Consider the following 17578-nt stretch of genomic DNA (forward strand, 5'->3'; position numbering starts at 1 on the left):
CCCAGACAGCCAGTGACCAGGGCAGGGACAGTTCTCTCAGGCTTTCCAGTCTCTAGATCGGCCGGTCCAGCCTGATGGCGCGGCCATGCCAGCTGCCCTCTTCCTCTCCAGCTCTGTCACCCTCTGGGTGCCTCCACGCCTGGTTCCTTCCCCTCCTGTCATCTCACCGTGGTCCTTAGAGGAGTTGCCACTCTGATGTTTTCTGCGCTCCACTCTTTCACCACCGTTTCTGATGGGGAGGTGGGAATGTGCACACATGCCCGGCTGGGTCTAGGAGTCTGCGTGCAGAATCCAGGAAGTGCTTTCAACCTCTGAACTGACACTTCCTATGTTCTGACGACAACTGAGTGCCAATTACACAGGATGGGCGCACACAGCGGACGGCGGCTGGCTGGGGCGGTAAGGGAGCAACAACCTGCCTTCTTCCTTCAACACTTCCAGTGTTGCCAGGTCATTAGTTTTTAATGACTGGAATGTTGTGAGCAATACAGAGATGTGTATACAGGCTCCACTCTTTTGTTTTTGAGTTTAGAAAAGTGACACCGGAGCGCAAGAGGCTGGAGAGCTGCTTGGCCTCCTCCTTGCGGGTGGAACTTAGAAAATAAAAGTGGAATTACTTGACATTGTTTTCGAAGCGTTAGTCATCACAGTGAGAAAAGGGAAGTCAGGCATAGACATGGTGGCCAAGAGCAGCCACTGTTTGTGGGTGATGCAAGCACATGTGTCATCTTATTAATTAATAACTGAAATTAATACCAACTAGGAGGTCAGTTGAGGTGGCCAGTTATAAAATAGCTACTCAGAAACCTATATTTTCCTTTTAAACCCATAATGATCATTTAGAGATCGTAATGTAAAAAAATGATTTCATTCACAGTAACAACAAAATGCATTAAAAACCTAGGAAAATTGTCATAAAAATGTGTAGGATCCAAAGTGAAAAAGATTGAAGACTCTGTGAAAAAGTGTAAAAAATGATACAGATGTTCTTGGATGGAAAGATCTACTGTTGAAAATATGTCCGTTTCTCATGAGTTAGTTGTAATTTAGTACAGTTCAAAGCAAATTATTTTTGAGCTTAAAAAAAAAACCCCACAATTAATCTAAAGTTTATCTGTAAGAATGCAGCTGGGAGGATGGCTAGAAAATAGACGTGTGTGTGTGTGTGTGTTTCTAGCTTCTACAAGATGTATTTAAAAGTTTTCATATACTAAGTTTCAGGCTTCCCAGATGGCGCTAGTGGTAAAGAACCCGCCTGCCAATGCAGGAGATTCAGGAGACCTGGGCTGGGAAGATTCCCTGGAGGAGGGCATGGAGAATCCCAAGGACAGAGGAACCTAGGGGGCTACAGTCCATAGAATCACAAAGAGTCAGACATGCCTGAAGCGACTTGGCACACACGCACGCATATAGTAAGTTTCACTTTTTTTGAGATACAAATCTTTATGTTTTAATAACTATGTGAGGCTCTGCAGCCACCCCCAGACCAGGAGACAGTGTGCCCCCCACCCCCAATCTTCAGGTTGCCCCTTTATAGTCTGAACTCCCCCTCTGTCCCTAATCCAAGGCAACCATGGACCTCTGGTTGGACAAACGACTCTAACATTCTTACCTGGGAAATTCCATGGACAGAGGAGCCTGGCAGACTTCTGTCCATGGGGTCTCAAAGGAGTTGGACACAACTTAGCAGCTAAACAACAATATTCTGTCAAGTGGGAATGTACCGTGTACTATACCACTATTTGGAAACACATCACGATTTCGATATCTAATCGTCCACTGAAGGATTTCTATATTTTTGTTTTTGAGAAATTATGAGCAAAGCCAAAGCTGTAAGTTTTGTGTACAGATTTTTGGAAAGACACATTTTCAGTTCTGTAGGGAGAGGGTGGACTTGCTCAAATTTATTCCTGAATTTAGGGGGAAAGCATTCAGTTTTTTTTAACATTTTGTAAATGTCCTCTATCAGGTTAGAGAAGTTTCCCTGTATTCTTAATTTGCTGAGAGAGGTTTTTGTTTTTTTTTTAATGTCATGAGTGGATGTTAAATTTAGTCAAATGCATTTTGTGTATCTATCCAGATACTGCTGTGGTTTTTATTCTTTAATCTGCTAATTGCTTGATTTTCTCATGTTGATCTAGCCTAGAATTCCAGACTAGATTCGACTTGGTATTGATGTGTTTTGCTCATGAATGGCTGAGATTTGCTACTATTTCAATGAGGGCTTTTGTGCCTATATTCATGTGGGATATTGGGCTATCGTTTACCTTTCTTGTGTATTATTCCTCTGGTTTGGGCTGCACAGAATGAATTGGGAATTTTCCCATCTTTTATTTTTCTGGAAAAGACTGTAGAATTTGTATTATTCCTTTATTGAATGTTTGGAAAAGGGCTTGGGATTTCTTTCTTGGAAGATTTTTTTAAAAATACAAACTCGATTTCTTTAAATACAGAACTGGTTAGAATATCTACTTCTTGAGTGAGTTTTGATAGTCTGTATTCTTGAAGGAATTGGTCAAGTCCATCCAAGTTGTCAAATTGCTTATAGAGTTGTTTATAGTATTACTTTGTTCTTTGTCTAATATCACTGAGATAATATGGTATTCCTTATTTTGGTGATGTTTGTCTTTCCTAATTTTTTCTTGGTCAGTCTGGCTAGAGGTTTCTCAATTTTCTTGATCTTTTCAAAGAACCAACTTTTGGTTTTATTGATTTCATCTTCTGTTTTTCTTTTTTAATTTAATTCACACTTGTTCCTGTCTTTATTTCTTCTCTCATTTTGCTTGGTTTGGGTTTAATTTGCTCTTCTTCTTTTTTCCTCATTTCTTAAGGTAAAGGCTTAGATTACTTATTTGAAAACTACCTTCTTTCCTAATATAAGCTTCTGATGTCTCTATTCTTTCCTCTAAGCACTGCTTTACTGGCATCCTGCAGATTTTGATATTTTGTATTTTCATTTTTATTCCATTCCAAACATTTCATAATTTCCCTTGTGACTTACTTTTTGACCCAGGGATTATTTAGGTGTGTGTTTAATTTCTACATATTTTTTCTGTGGGGAGGGTTCTCAGTTTTTTTTTTTTTTGTCATTAATTTGTAGTTTAATTCTACTGTGGTCAGAGAACCTACTTTGTATGATTTCAGTTATTCCAGATTTGTTAATGTTTGTTGTGTGGCTGAGGCCATGGTCCATCTTTAGAGTTTTCTTTTGTTGAATGGGCTGTTCTGTAAGTGTTGGTTAAGTTGGTTACTGTGCTGTTCAGCTCTTTTATATTCCTGTCTCCAAGTATAATTTATTTATTTTTGTTGTGCCACACAGCTTTTGTGATCTTAGTTCCCCAAACAGGAATTGGCGAACCTGGGCTCTGGCAGGGAGAATGCCAAGTCCTAACCCCTGGACTGCCAGGGAATTCCCTAAAAGCATGATTTTAGAATCTGACTATTTCTCCCTTCGTTTCAATTTATTTTTTCACTTATTTTGATTCTCTGTTGCTAGGTGCCTACACATTTAGATTGTTTCATCTTCTTGGTGAATTTTATCATCATATATTCTGAAGATAGGTATATATACCTTAACATGGAATGATCTATACAGTGTTTTTCTGAGAAAATAAATATAATGATTCTATTTATGTAAATTTTATCTGTTTATCATCATCACTCCATCATCTATCCATTATCTATCTATTTATCCACCCATCTATCAATCATTTGTCTATCCTACTAATCTATCCAACTAATACCTACCTCCAACCCTTAGAATAGCTAGGGATTTGTGATTTAACTTGGGGGAATTTTAATTTTTTTCCTATGCTTTTCTACAGTGTGGACATTTCCTAGAAGTATCTTTATAAAAAAATAAAACCATTTTAGTAGGGGACTGCCCTAAGGAGAGGTAATAGCACCCCACTCCAGTACTCTTGCCTGGAAAATCCCATGGATGGAGGAGCCTGGTAGGCTGCAGTCCATGGGGTCACTAAGAGCTGGGCACGACTGAGCGACTTCACTTTCACTTTTCTCTTTTCATGCCCTGGAGAAGGAAATGGCACCCCACTCCAGTACTCTTGCCTGGAAAATCCCATGGACGGAGGAGCCTGGTGGGCTGCAGTCCATGGGGTCGCTAGGAGTCAGACACGACTGAGCGACTTCACTTTCACTTTTCACTTTCATGCATTGGAGAAGGAAATGGCAACCCACTCCAGTGTTCTTGCCTGAAGAATCCCAGGGACGGGGGAGCCTGGTGGGCTACCATCTCTGGGGTCACACAGAGTCAGACACGACTGAATGACTTAGCAGCAGCAGCCCTAAGTGAGATCCATAGTGAAGAACAGGCAAACAAAAGAACTAGAAAGTGAAAACAAGCAATTTACAGACTCACATGGAAATTGACCTTTATATTCTCTTTCAACTCCTCAAAAAATTTTACACATATTTTAAAATATATTTTTACATCCAAAATATGTATTTATATCCCATGTTTTTCTCCTACTCAAGTTAATAGCAATTTCATTTTTTTTTCCCCACAATGCTGCATTCCCTGGCTAGCTACTGATTCAGTATTTCAGAATTGGAAAGTTTTCATTCTCATGAGGTTAATATTTATCGGTTGAAGATAACATCTGATCTGTTTTCCTGTTGCTGAAGTATTAAAATTTTAAAAATTGTAGTAAAATATACATAACATAAAGCGTATCATTTTAGCTACTTTTATGCATGCAGTTGAGTGGCATCAAGTGCATTTACATTGTTGTACAACCATCACCACCATCTACCTCCAGGACTTTCTCATCTTCCCAAACTGAAACGCTCCCTATTAAACACCGACTCCTCCTACTTCCTCCCCCAGGCCCTGCTTTCGGTCCCTATACATTTGCCTATTGATTATACCTCATGTAAGCAAAATCCCACAGTATGTGTCCTTCTGTGTCTGGTTCCTTTCATTTAGCACAGTGTCCTTATGGGCCATCCATGATGTAGCGTGTATCAGCATTTCCTTCCTTTTTAAGACTAATAGTTGTATGGACCGGCTGCGTTTGTTTATTCCTTTGTCTGTCAGTGAACATTTGGGTTGTTTCAGCCTTTTGGTTACTAGGAATCTTGCTGCTAGGAATATATGTGTACAAATCAGGTAATCAGTGGACCACTGCGGGAAGGAGGGGATCTAGGGGATTCCAGCATCTCCTTCTAATTCTAAGCAGAGGATAGACTCAGGTTAATGCACCCAAAGTTAGCCCATATGCCAGCAGGTTAAAACCCTTGATAAAAATTAAAATATCCAAAGGCTCAAGGGCAGAGCCATAATTTTGTAAACAAAGAATTTCAATTCATCTCCAATGTAAATGATGATCAGCTTGTGGAGCTCTTGGGGCTTGAGTTGGGTGTTTGTCTTTCCCGACCCACAGTCACCCCATGTGGTCGTGTGACTCAGAAGGAAGCACAGTCTCCCGGGTCATGCTCAGCCTATCCTGGGATGTGCAGGAAGGACCCTAGTTCCTTGCTGGAGCCACAGTCCATGTGAGCAAGGTCAGCATCTTTGAAGCAAGAGTTTTTGAGAAGTAACCAAGAGTATCACATGTTATTAGCAAAAACAAGTCTACAGCAAATTTCAAAACATGACCCTGGAGATCCCCCTACCAATAGCATCCCACCTCTCCCGACCTCCACCCCAAGAACAATTCCAGGAGGCCTCCTGGGAGGTGGCATGCCTGGCAGATCTTTGAGTCCTTGATGATAGGCATGGCAATTACAGTAACAGCTTTTCTAAGAAAGGAATTTATAGCTCAGCATCCTTGATACAATGATCACTGAATTGTAAGTGATCAACATTTGCTAGGAAGGAGTGCAAATTGAATATGAATTGATGGGACACTAGCAGCGTAAAATATTACTAAGATCAACAGATAGACTGAAAACAGATAAACAGTGAGTGATTATGAGGGACTGAGCCACCTCTGTAAGCTGCCACTTCCTAAAGTAACCCTCAGTTTCTCCTGGTGTCAAGGGTGACCCTGGCCCCCGATCCCTTGAGGGGCTGGCCTTCAGGGAGGTGGAGGGATTGTGTCCTGCTGGGCACAGGCCACCACTGCCTGTTCTTTTCCCAGACTGTGTCCATAGCGGGACGAGCCCAATGGGCTGGCTCCTCTGCAGCCTTGTTTTGGGTAATTGAATGGATATTGGGTGGAACTTACATCAAAATAACCAACAATTTACCCATGTATTAGTAATTGAAATGCTAGGGCTTATGAAAGGCATTTATAAAGATGGACCATAACCTCTCTTTTCTTTCTTTTGTGCAATTGAAGTGTGGTTGACTTGGGCTTCCCTGGTGGGTCAGGTGGTAAAGAATCTGCCTGCAATGCAGAAGACCCGGTTTGATCCCTGGATCGGGAAGATCCCTTGGAGAAGGAAATGGCTACCCACTCCAGTGTTCTTGCCTGGAGAACTCCATGAACAGAGGAATCTAGGGGGCTACTGTCCATGAGGTCGCATGGACAAGAGTTGGACAAGACTGAGCAACTAACACACCCACAATGGTTGATTTACTGTGCTGTGTTAGCTTCTGCTGTACAGCAAAGCGATTCAGTTATACGTATACATTCTTTTCCATTCTGGTCTGTGGGGTCGCACAGAGTCGGACACGACTGAGGCGACTTAGCAGCAGCAGCAGCAGCAGTGCTCTATAGTAGGAGCTTGTTGTTTATCCATCCTATATATCAATATAATAGCTTGTATTTGCTAGTCCCAAACTACGAGTCCTTCTGTCTCCTACCTCCCTCCCCTTTGAAAACCACAAGTCTGTTCTCTTATGTCTGTGAGTCTGTTTCTCTTTTGTAGATAGGCTCGTTTGTGCCATATTTTAGATTCCACGTAAAAGTGATATCAGATGATATTTGTCTTTCTGTCTTACTTCACTTAGTATGATAATCTCTAGTTGCATCCATGCTGCAAATGGCATTATTCCATTCTTTTTTTAATTGCTGAGTAGTATTCCATTGTATATATGCACTACATCTTCATTATCTATTCATCTGGCAATGGACATTTAATAACCCTTCTTACCTTTTGTTTTTAATTTAAAAAATTGTTTTTGGCTGTGCTGCTCAGCTTGTGGGATCTTAGTTCCCCGACTAAGGATCAAACGTGTGCCCTTGGCAGTGAAATTGTGGAGTCCTAATTACTAGATCACCAGGGAATTCCCTAAACCTTTTTTTTCTTATAACATGTCCTTGGATATCACAGAAAAGGAGACCAAGAACCCCCAAATTTCCCTAATGACTGCTTCATTTCTCATTTCTAAGATCTTTTTCCTTGGGCTTATCAGAGTGAGTTCTTAGAGTAAAATTTGAAGGGTGGTGAAAAGTCTCCCCCCACCCCAAAATACTTCCTTAAGCTGATCTGCTTGTGGCTTTGTCCCCATCTGCAGCCATTTGTTTGATTTAAGGCACAAGCAGCCTCTGTTGAGAATGCAGGCCTTTGCAGTCATTTGAGAGGGTCATCTGCCAACCTGGGAGAGAGTGGGATTTGGGCTCTGGCGAACCTGATTCCCATCTCTGGTTCACTCCCTCACCCTGTGATGTTGATCAATTTACTCTGTAAAGTCTCAGTTTTCTCCTCTGGACCACTGGGTAGCACCCACCCCACAGGGAGCTAGGAAAATTACAGGAGATAATACCTAGATCAGCTCTGTCCAGTGGAAATATGAGGTGGCCCATAGGCCTAATTTAACATTTTCTAGAAGTCACATTTAAAAACTAAAAAGAAATAGGTGAAATCAATGTTCATATAACATCAAGGCTGTATATTGTCACCCTGCTTATTTAACTTATATGCAGAGTACATGATGCAAAATGCTAGGTTGGATAATTCGGAAGCTGGAATCAAGATTGCTCAGAGAAATATCAACAATCTTGGATAAGCAGATGATGCTACTCTAATGGCAGAAAAGTGAAGAGGAACTAAAGTGCCTCTTGATGAAGGTGAAAGAGGAGAATGAAAAAGCTGGCTTAAAACTCAACATTCAAAAAACTATGGCATACAGTCCCATCACTTCATGGCATATACTGAGGGAAAAATGGAAACAGTGGCAGATTTTATTTTCTTGGGCTCCAAAATCACTGTGGATTTTGACTGCAGCCATGAAAAGAAAAGATACTTGCTCCTTTGAAAAGAAGCTCTGACAAACCTATACAGTGTTTTAAAAAGCAGACACTTCACTTTGCCAACAAAGGTCCATCTAGTCAAAGCTATGGTTTTTCCAGTAGTCATGTACGGATATTAGAGTTGGACCATAAAGAAGGCTGAGTGCTGAAGAATTGATGCTTTCAAACTGGGGTGTTGGAGAAGACTCTGGAGAGTCCTTGGACAGCAAGGAGATCAAACCAGTCAATCTTAAAGGAAATCAACCCTGAATATTCATTGGAAAGACTGATGCTGAAGCTGAAGCTCCAATACTTTGGCTGCCTGATGCGAAGAACTGACTCATTTGAAAAGACCCTGATGCTGGGAAAGATTGAAGACAGGAGGAGAAGGGGACGACAGAGGATGAGATGGCTGGACGGCATCACTGGACCGTCCATTCAATGGACATAAGTTTAAGCAAACTCTGGGAAACAGTGAAGGACGGGGAAGCCTGGCATGCTGCAGTCCATGCGGTTGCAAACAGCTGGACATGACTTACTGACTAAACAACAGCAACATTAATAATATAGATTCATTTATCCCAGTAGAATCATAATATTATCAATGCTACATGTAATCAATATAAAAGGTGTTAAAGAGATAGTTTACATTCTTTTTTCTTATACTGAGTCTCCAAAATCTGGTATATTGTATACCAGTTACGTTTCAAATATGTGGTGTCCACATGTGGCTGGTGGCTGCCCTGTTGGATGGAGAAGGAGTAGATGGGACCATCAGTAACAGGTGCCATGTGGACTCCTTGCTGCATCGCCCCTATGTGAATTGAGCTGTTCTAGCTGGTTTTGGAGAAGAAAATAGCAACCCACTCCAGTGTTCTTTCCTGGAGAGTCCCAGGGACAGGGGCCCTTGGTGGGCTGCCATCTCTGGGACACGACTGAAGGGACTTAGCAGCAGCAGCAGCAGCTGGTCAAGCAGCTGGCTGCTCCTGATGGAATGTTACTTGTGTCTGTTTCCTATTGCTGGATAACAAGTTGCCACAAACTTAGTCACTTTCAACAACACCCATTTGTCATCTTGATTCTGCAGGTTGGAAGTTCATGGGGACCCAACTGTGTTCTCTGCTGAGGGTCTCACGGGCTGCAGCCAAGGTGTCAACTGGGCTGCATTCTCATCTGGACGCTCGGCTGGGGAAAGCTCACCCAGTTTGTTGGCAGACTTTGGGTCCTTGTGGCTGTAGGACTGAGGGTCTCTATTTCCTTGCTGGAGGTTATCCAGGACCAGTCTCTGCTCCCAGATGCCATGCACATCCCTTCTCATGCTTTCCACAGGGCCCCTTCATGCTTTGACCCTTTGACTTCCCCTTTTGCCACCAGCTGGAGAAAATTCTCTGCCTTTTAAGGGTGCGTGTGATTTGATTAGGCTCACCCAGATCATCTCCCTTTCGATTCACTCAAGGCCAACAGATGAGTAACCTTAATTACACCTGCCGAACTCCTTCTGCCCCATAAAATAACAAAGTCAGGGTGTGGTGTCTCATCCCTTCATAATCCAGGGATCGGGATAGGAAACCTTGTGGGCTAGTTTTGGGTTCTGTTCACCCTGTTACTACAAGTGAGGCTCAGTGTGTGGCAGGCCCTCCCACTACCTGTCTGGATGTCACAGTAAGGTATACGGGGTGTTCTAAGGCTGCGGCTCCCTGGAGGAGGGGAAGGGGAAGTGCTGCAGGGGCCGAGGCATCTGTAGTTTGATGTCGTGCTGATTCTGGTGATTGTTTCTGGGAGTTCTCTCTTTTTCTCCAAGCTAACCATCTTCCCAAGGGTTTGACCACAGCCAACTGGTGATCAGTCTTCCTGCTGAGTACACAGACCAGGGGACACTGTGATTTGATGCTGACACTGTTGCTCTTTTGGGGTTTCTGAATGCGGTGGTGATTTTAGGGCAAGAGTATCTTGAATATTTTGAATGCAAAACAGTATTTGTTGAGAAGCTGGTCATCATAATCCTTTTTCCCACCTGGTTATGAATATTGGATCCCATTTCAGGGCGAGGAACCCTGATCCACAGCAGGCCATGCACACATGCTCTGGGCACAGCCTGGACTTGAGCAGATCCTATGTTGGAGGCCACCTGGGCCCCTTGACGAGTCAACTGTGCACCCATTCCCAGAGGTAAAGGTGTGCAGTGCTCTAGTGGCTTTCACTAGGAAGTTCAATGGACGATTTTTGACAGAAATGGTTTGTATCCCTTTATGCCTGTTCAAAGCCATTGTTCGGGGTTTCACATTGGCACTGAAGCTTGGCATTGCATTTTAGTCTGAATGTCCTGGGGAGGAAGCCTCGGGACCCCTCTGTGTTTATGGCGGAATTCATACACAGCTGCCAGTGACAGGTGACCCCTCCCCTGGCCAAGTGGCTATTCTTAAGTGTTTCTGATTCATGGTAGTCACCAGTTATCAGGGTTCCCGGGGTGTCTTCTGTTATCAGAGAGCGGCGTGTACTTCAGTACAACTGTTTTTGTTTTTGTTTCCCCAATCCTGTGCACTTCATTATATTCACATTTCAGAAACCTTCTTGACAAGGGGCGCATTAAGCCTCACCATTCCTGTGGATGCTGTAATGAATTGCTAAAAGGTTTCTGTTGAGAAGTGTGTTTTTTCACAGCTCTGGAGGCAGAAGCCTGAAGTCAAGGTGTTGGCCGGCTGTGAAGGGGAATGCACTCTGTGCTTTCTGTGCTTGCTTTCTGGTGGCCACTGGCTGCCCTGGTGGTCTTTGTCTTGTGGCTGCCTCACTCCCATCTCTGGTTCCCTCTGCATGTGGCCGAGTCCTCTCTTTTTATAAGGACACCCTAAATCCAGGATGACCTCACCTCAAGATCCTTAACTTAATTTTATTTGCAAAGGCCGCTTTTCCAGTAAGGTCACATTCCCAGGCCCTGGGGCTTAGCACGTGGCCATCTATCTGGAGCGATCACCATTGAACTCACCAGGGAGCCCCCGGCACAAAGAAAGGCTAAGAGGTACCCCCACCTTCCTAAAGGATTCCAAATTTTTCTTGACAAAATTTCAGTTTCCTGGTTTTTGCTGCCGTAGCTTGTCTGCATTTTTGTCTTGCGATTTGAAAATAACAATTTATTCCGTTTACCACCTCCTTCCACCCGAACCCCTTCGTTAAAGAGCTTCTGAACAGGATTAAGTTATGGTGAGGACTGACCTTTTTTTTTTTTTAAACTCCCCCAAATTATCTAATCGGGAAAGCACTGAGTGGACATGAGTCAAAACCCCCATCCTTCCGATGGCGTGAAACTTCCTGAATGCTTTTTGGGAGGAGGAAACTCCCGCGGGGCCTGGGACAGTGGTTGGTTTCACGTAGTTCAGTCTCAAGTTCAACACCCACATTCCCTGCCACTTCTCCTGAGACGCTGGCAGCCCCCATCCACTGGATCCGAGGTGACTGGGAGCCTTGTCGTTTCCAGACCACTCTCACCCGCCCGACTTCAGAAGCCACCTGACTTCTCTCAGGTCCCACCTTAAGCGTCACCCCCTCGAGGCTGCCTGACCACCCCCTCTGCCCCGAGGCTTCTTGTGTTTGCCCTTCTCTTCTTTCCTGATGATATCTACACAGTGAGCAGACGGGCAACCTCAATGCCTCGGGATGACATAATTTTTAAATTTCCTCCAGTCAAAACCAGAAGAGAGAAGTGGGAAATCTTGGGTGAAAACCATGTCGCTCGACAGCTTAGGTAGAATAAAATTTTGGCGATTTTAGTTTGAATGTTCACTTATAATTTTTCTGAAATAGCACAGTAGCTAAAAATCGACCGTTATACTCAGCTTGAAACGCTTCCATTCGCAGACCCACGACAGCTGTTTTACGCTAGTTTCTCTTCATTTCTTTTTATTGAGTTAGATTCCACATGTCATAAAAATGCACCGTTTCAAAGTGTGCAGTTGAGTGGATTTTAGTACATTCACAAGGTGGACCGGAGTGGTGTTGGGACATGTGGCTATTGCAGAGGCAGATAGTTGTAAACTTTTTCTGAATATGGGATTTGCGTAGTGTTTATTAAGGGACACAGAATTAAAATCACATTAAAAAAATTGAGGATATGAAAAATTAATGTTTTCTGCACAGAGTGTGTTGTGTTTGGGACAAGACAAGGGTGGGAGGAGGGAGTCCAGGAAGGAGAACTGCCACCCTGGAAAGCCCCAGGGTCATGATCAGGGAGACCCAGCGCCCACAGAAAACTCTTTTCAGTGACACAAGGCGCCCTTTCATCCTATCAATGACTTGATGTGGAGACACCTCAGAGACTCCCTGTGATCCGTTGTGGGGACCTTCCTAAGGGACTCCTCGCCCATGTCCAGACCCGCTCAGGAGTCGACCCAGCATGGCCTCCGACCCCTCCCCAGTGTGCCCCTTTCTCTCCATGCCGTAACCTGGACACCACCCACAGGGTCACACCTGTCCCCTGGCACACTCAGCGTGTTCGTGACAACACTGCTGTTACATGCAGGATGCACCGTTGGTTCCAAGAATGAAACTGGGCTTTCTATCCCCTGTCTCTGCACCCCCGCCCCAGGGGTCCCTGGCACGAATCTCTCCTGCTTTGGTCTTCTCTTCCTCCACCTGTGAAAAGCCTTTTTCACCAAATGCTGCTTCCCCCAGGAAGCCTTTCTTGAATATTCCGACTAGGGGTAAATTCCGTTCAGGGAGTAAGCCCCTTTCCTTCACATCGGAGAATCTGGGTTTCCTCCTTCTCTGCTCCCAAGGTTGATTCTTGGGGCCTCGCTGCCTCTTAGTTTCTGCGTGTGTTCATTGGGGTGGGATGCTGCTGGGCAGCTGTCTGCCTTCACTGATGGTCAGGAAGCTGGGCAAGCAGCCTGGGGAGGAACTTTGCTGATGTTGTTGCCGAGATTTGGCCTTTGTTCACCTGTGCTGGATGAAATCTCAGAGACAGAGTTGGGTGAAGTAGAAATTTGCCAGGCAAAGCTGGCCACAGCAGGCAAATGCCCTCAAGACTATGTGTGCCACCCAGAGTCAAGGAGCAGGGCGTGGTCAGCTCATGGACACTCTTCTGATTGGCTGGTGGTGAGGTAATGGGGCGTCAGCATCATCAACCTTCTGCTTCCAACCCATCTGACATGCTCCTCAACCCATCTAAGGTGCTTCCCGCCCATCTGACGTGCTTGTGGGCAGCTTGCAGTTGACTTCTCCCACCTGGTGGGGGTTTCAGTGCCTGCTCAACAGCTCAAAGGACATGGCTTGGAATATTATCTGTTGTCCCTGAAGAATCAAGATTGCCAGGAGAAATATCAATAACCTCAGATATGCAGATGACACCACCCTTATGGCAGAAAGTGAAGAGGAACTAAAAAGCCTCTTGATGAAAGTGAAAGAGGAGACTGAAAAAGTTGGCTTAAAGCTCAACATTCAGAAAACTAAGATCATGGCATCTGGTCCCATCACTTCATGGGAAATAGATGGGGAAACTGTGGAAACAGTGTCAGACTTTATTTATTTTTTCTTTCAAATAACACATGCTAAATTTATTTATTTTTTTAATTTAAATTTATTTATTTTAATTGGAGGCTAATTACTTTACAATATTGTATTGGCTTTGCCATACATCAGCATGAATCCGCCATGGGTGTACATGTGTTCCCCATCCTGAATCCCCCTCCCACTTCCCTCCCCCAGACTTTATTTTTTTGGGCTCCAAAATCACTGCAGATGGTGATTGCAGCCATGAAATTAAAATGATGCTTACTCCTTGGAAGGAAAGTTATGACCAACCTAGACAGCATATTAAAAAGCAGAGACATTACTTTGCCAACAAAGGTCCATCTAGTCAAGGTTATGGTTTTTCCAGTGGTCATGTATGGATGTGAGAGTTGGACTGTGGAGAAAGCTGAGCACCGAAGAATTGATGCTTTTGAACTGTGGTATTGGAGAAGACTCTTGAGAGTCCCTTAGACTGCAAGGAGATCCAACCAGTCCATCCTAAAGGAGATCATTCCTGGGTGTTCTTTGGAAGGACTGATGCTGAAGCTGAAACTCCAGTACTTTGGCCACCTCATGCGAAGAGCTGACTCATTGGAAAAGACCCTGATGCTGGGAGGGATTGTGGGCAGGAGGAGAAGGGGATGACAGAGGATGAGATGGCTGGATGGCATCACCAACTCGATGGACATGAGTTTGGGTAAACTCTGGGAGTTGGTGATGGACAGGGAGGCCTGGTGTGCTGCGATTCATGGGGTTGCAAAGAGTCAGACATGACTGAGCAACTGAACTGAACTTTGTTTAATGGCTAAAGTATTTTTATCTTGCTTGACTGTTTTCCTTTCTTCCTGCATTTTATCACTTCTCTGATTAAATTTATGCCTTGACTGAAGTTTTTCTACAGACAAAAGGCAGCGGAGGATGCAGCAGGGGTCTGTTCTGGGAAGGCCTCATCGGGTCCTGCTGGGTGATGGTGGCCTCCACCTCACTTCAGCATTCTCTCTTTGTCTCTCGTGCCCCACACAGAGCCCTCCGACTACATGAACACTTTGCTTTGAATTACCGTGATCTGTGCACCTGGCCCATCCTCCCCAGGCAGAGGTCCCAGGCTTCCTGAGAGAGGAGACGTGGTTCCTCTTGCCCGTCCTTCCCGGTTACTCAGCATACGCTGCGTGTGTACATTTTCTGAACAGTGGTCCTAGGCCCAGAACCCTCTCCTCATCCTCTGTGTTTCACTGTGAGCACACGGATTCTCGCCTGCCTCTCTCTTGTTTTGTCTGGTGCTCATCTCTGGATTTGTCCTTTTTCTGATTTCTGCTTTTAGCTGACGCCCTGCTGTCCACTGGTGGTTGCTCCCAGACCTGCTCCTGAGGTCTACCTGCCAGGGCGCCCGGTATCCATTGTTCTGACTGCTGAGTTCCCGATTTCCACTCTCCCGACCCCTCACCCCACCACATCAGGACCTCGTCTTTGGCAGCCAGGCTTCTGGTCTCTCTGGACACCACCCACCACAGGGAGCTGCCTGGGGGTCTCCACATTAACACATATGTATTCATGGGAACATTGCAGGGTAGCAATAGATCAGTTCAGTTCAGTCGCTCAGTTGTGTCTGACTCCTTGCGACCCCATGGACTGCGGCATTCCAGGCTTCCCTGATCATCACCATCTCCTGGAGCTCACTCAAACTTGTGTCCATTGAGTCGGTGATGCCATCCAACCATCTCATCCTCTGCTGCCCCCTTCTCCTCCCACCTTCAATCTTTCCCAGCATCAGGGTCTTTTCAAAGACCTGTTCTTTTGAAGAGTCAGTTCTTCACATCAGGTGGCCAAAGTATTGGAGTTTCAGCTTCAGCATCAGTCCTTCCAATGAATATTCAGGACTGATTTCCTTTAGGATGGCAATGGATACCTATGCTTTTTCTCAAAAATGTTGAAGATTCGAAAGATATAGAAGAGAACAACTCAGTAATCACCCACCTCCAATTTGACTCATCTTCACATGACATGATACCCATACCAGCCTGTTTTTATTGCACAAACCATAATAGATCCAGCCCAGCCTGGCTGGACACTCAGGAGCTCATCTTACTTCTTCCCTCTCAGAGGGAGCAACTCACACGAATTTAGAGGAGATTAATTTTATTTTCATGTATGTACGATTCCATACACAGCACATAGTTCTGTTGTGCATACTTTCAAACTTTATATAAATGACATGATAGTGGGTATGCTTAGTCTGCAACTTGTGGTTTTAATTCAATATTATATTTGTGAGATTTGCCATGGGACCTGTGGGGTCATACTCTCCCGTATTCCCACACCACAGCTTACCTGCCCACTGCTGAACTGACATCTGTGTCCCCACGTTTCAGGGTAGCAGACTTTGCCCCAGATCCTTTTGCTGTGTCTTCTGGAACTTCCGTGTGAGGCTGTCTCCAGGGTCTCTGTCTGCAAGCGGGATTGTTGCCTTGGAGAGTGTGAGCATCTTCACCCTTTTTCGACATCCCCAGAGTTTTTTGATGAGGGGACATCAGCTTCCCTCCAGCAGCGTGTCTGAAGCTCAGTGTTTCTCTACTCTCTTGTTCATGCTTGACACTGCTAGTCTTTGAGATTTTTGCTGGTACGATGAGCATGAGCATGAACTTCTGCCTCATTGTTTCACTTGCCTTTTCCTCATTAGTGTTGCAAATGACCATCTTTCAAGTGCGTATTAGATTTTTCTCTTCTGTGAATTATCCATTTAGATAAGAAATATTTAAGAATAGCTTTGTGTGCATGCATGCTGAGTTGCGTCAGTTGCGTCCAGCTCTTTGTGACCCCATGGACCGTAGCCTGCATGGCTCGCTCCTCTGTCCACGGGATTATCCCAGCAAGAGTATTGGAGTAGGTTGCCATTTCCTTCTCCAGGGGATCTTCCTCACCCAGGAATCTAACCCACATCTCCTGCAACTCCTGCATTGACTAGCAGATTCTTCACCACTGAGCCACCTGGGATCCCCAAGAATAGCTTTTTTGAGATATAATTCACATTTTTTCTGAGATACGATTCACCCATTTAAAATGTGTGATTCAGTGGCTTTTAGTGTATTCACAGAATTTTGCAAACACCACCTCAATCAGTTTACAGCATGAATAAAAGGAAACCCTTACCCTCGCTCCTCCAAACTCCCCTGCCAGCCACCAGTCCACTTCCTGTCTCTATAGATGTGTTCGTTCTGGAGATATCATAGAGATGGAATCATATAGTATGTGGTCCTCTGTAGCTGATTCTTTTACTTAGCATGTTGCTTTCAAGATTCAGTAATAGTCCACTGTAAGGATGTGTCACGTTTGGTTTAGTAACCAGGTAATGGGTGTTTAGTTTGTTTGTTTCTACTTTTTTGGTTATCACGGGTGATGGCTGCTGTGAACTTTTGTGTATAAGGTCTTGTATGGACGTGTGTTTTCATTTCTAGGAGTGGAATTGCTGGGTCACACCTAGGAGCGGAATATACACCTAGGAGTAGAATTGCTGAGTCACATGGTAATTCTATATTTTACTTATAGCTTTTGAATATTTTTCTTTTAGTGTTTGCTTGCTCCCCACCCCCACTTCCCCCCCACCTGTTTCATCAGAATTCTTACACTTTCTGGCTAAAAGTCTCTGTATTCTTTGTTGCACATATCTTCCAGGCTGTGGTCTTATTCACTTTTTCTTTTTTGGTGGTGTAGAAAACCTAAATATATTATTTATTTCCTGTATGGTTTGTGCTTCTTTGTGTCTGGTCTGAAAAATCCTCCCTACTCTGAGGCCATGAAGTTATTTCCGTACATCTTCTTCTAAGGGTTTTTGTAGGTTGCCTTTTATAATTAGACCTTTAACCTGCCTGGATTTTGTTAGATATTTGTTGTGCAACATAAAAACTAATTTTCTTTTACTTCCTTACAGATGGTCAGTGTCC

At 44.2% G+C, this 17578-nt stretch overlaps 1 protein-coding gene across 1 annotated transcript in view; it reads left to right on the forward strand.

Moving 5' to 3' along the window:
- The first annotated feature begins 343 nt into the window (after positions 1 to 343).
- The window catches only part of IRF8 (interferon regulatory factor 8), a 51632-nt gene continuing 34397 nt past the window's right edge, over positions 344 to 17578 (forward strand). The window contains exon 1 of the mRNA XM_086350231.1: positions 344 to 399. The gene's annotated coding sequence lies outside the window, so the exon portion shown is untranslated. The remainder of the gene's footprint in view (positions 400 to 17578) is intronic.

The sequence above is a fragment of the Bos grunniens genome, chromosome 18 (genome assembly GCF_055505025.1).
Source record: "Bos grunniens cultivar Pamir isolate PY7600 chromosome 18, Bosgru_T2T1.0, whole genome shotgun sequence".
Lineage (NCBI taxonomy): Eukaryota > Metazoa > Chordata > Mammalia > Artiodactyla > Bovidae > Bos > Bos grunniens.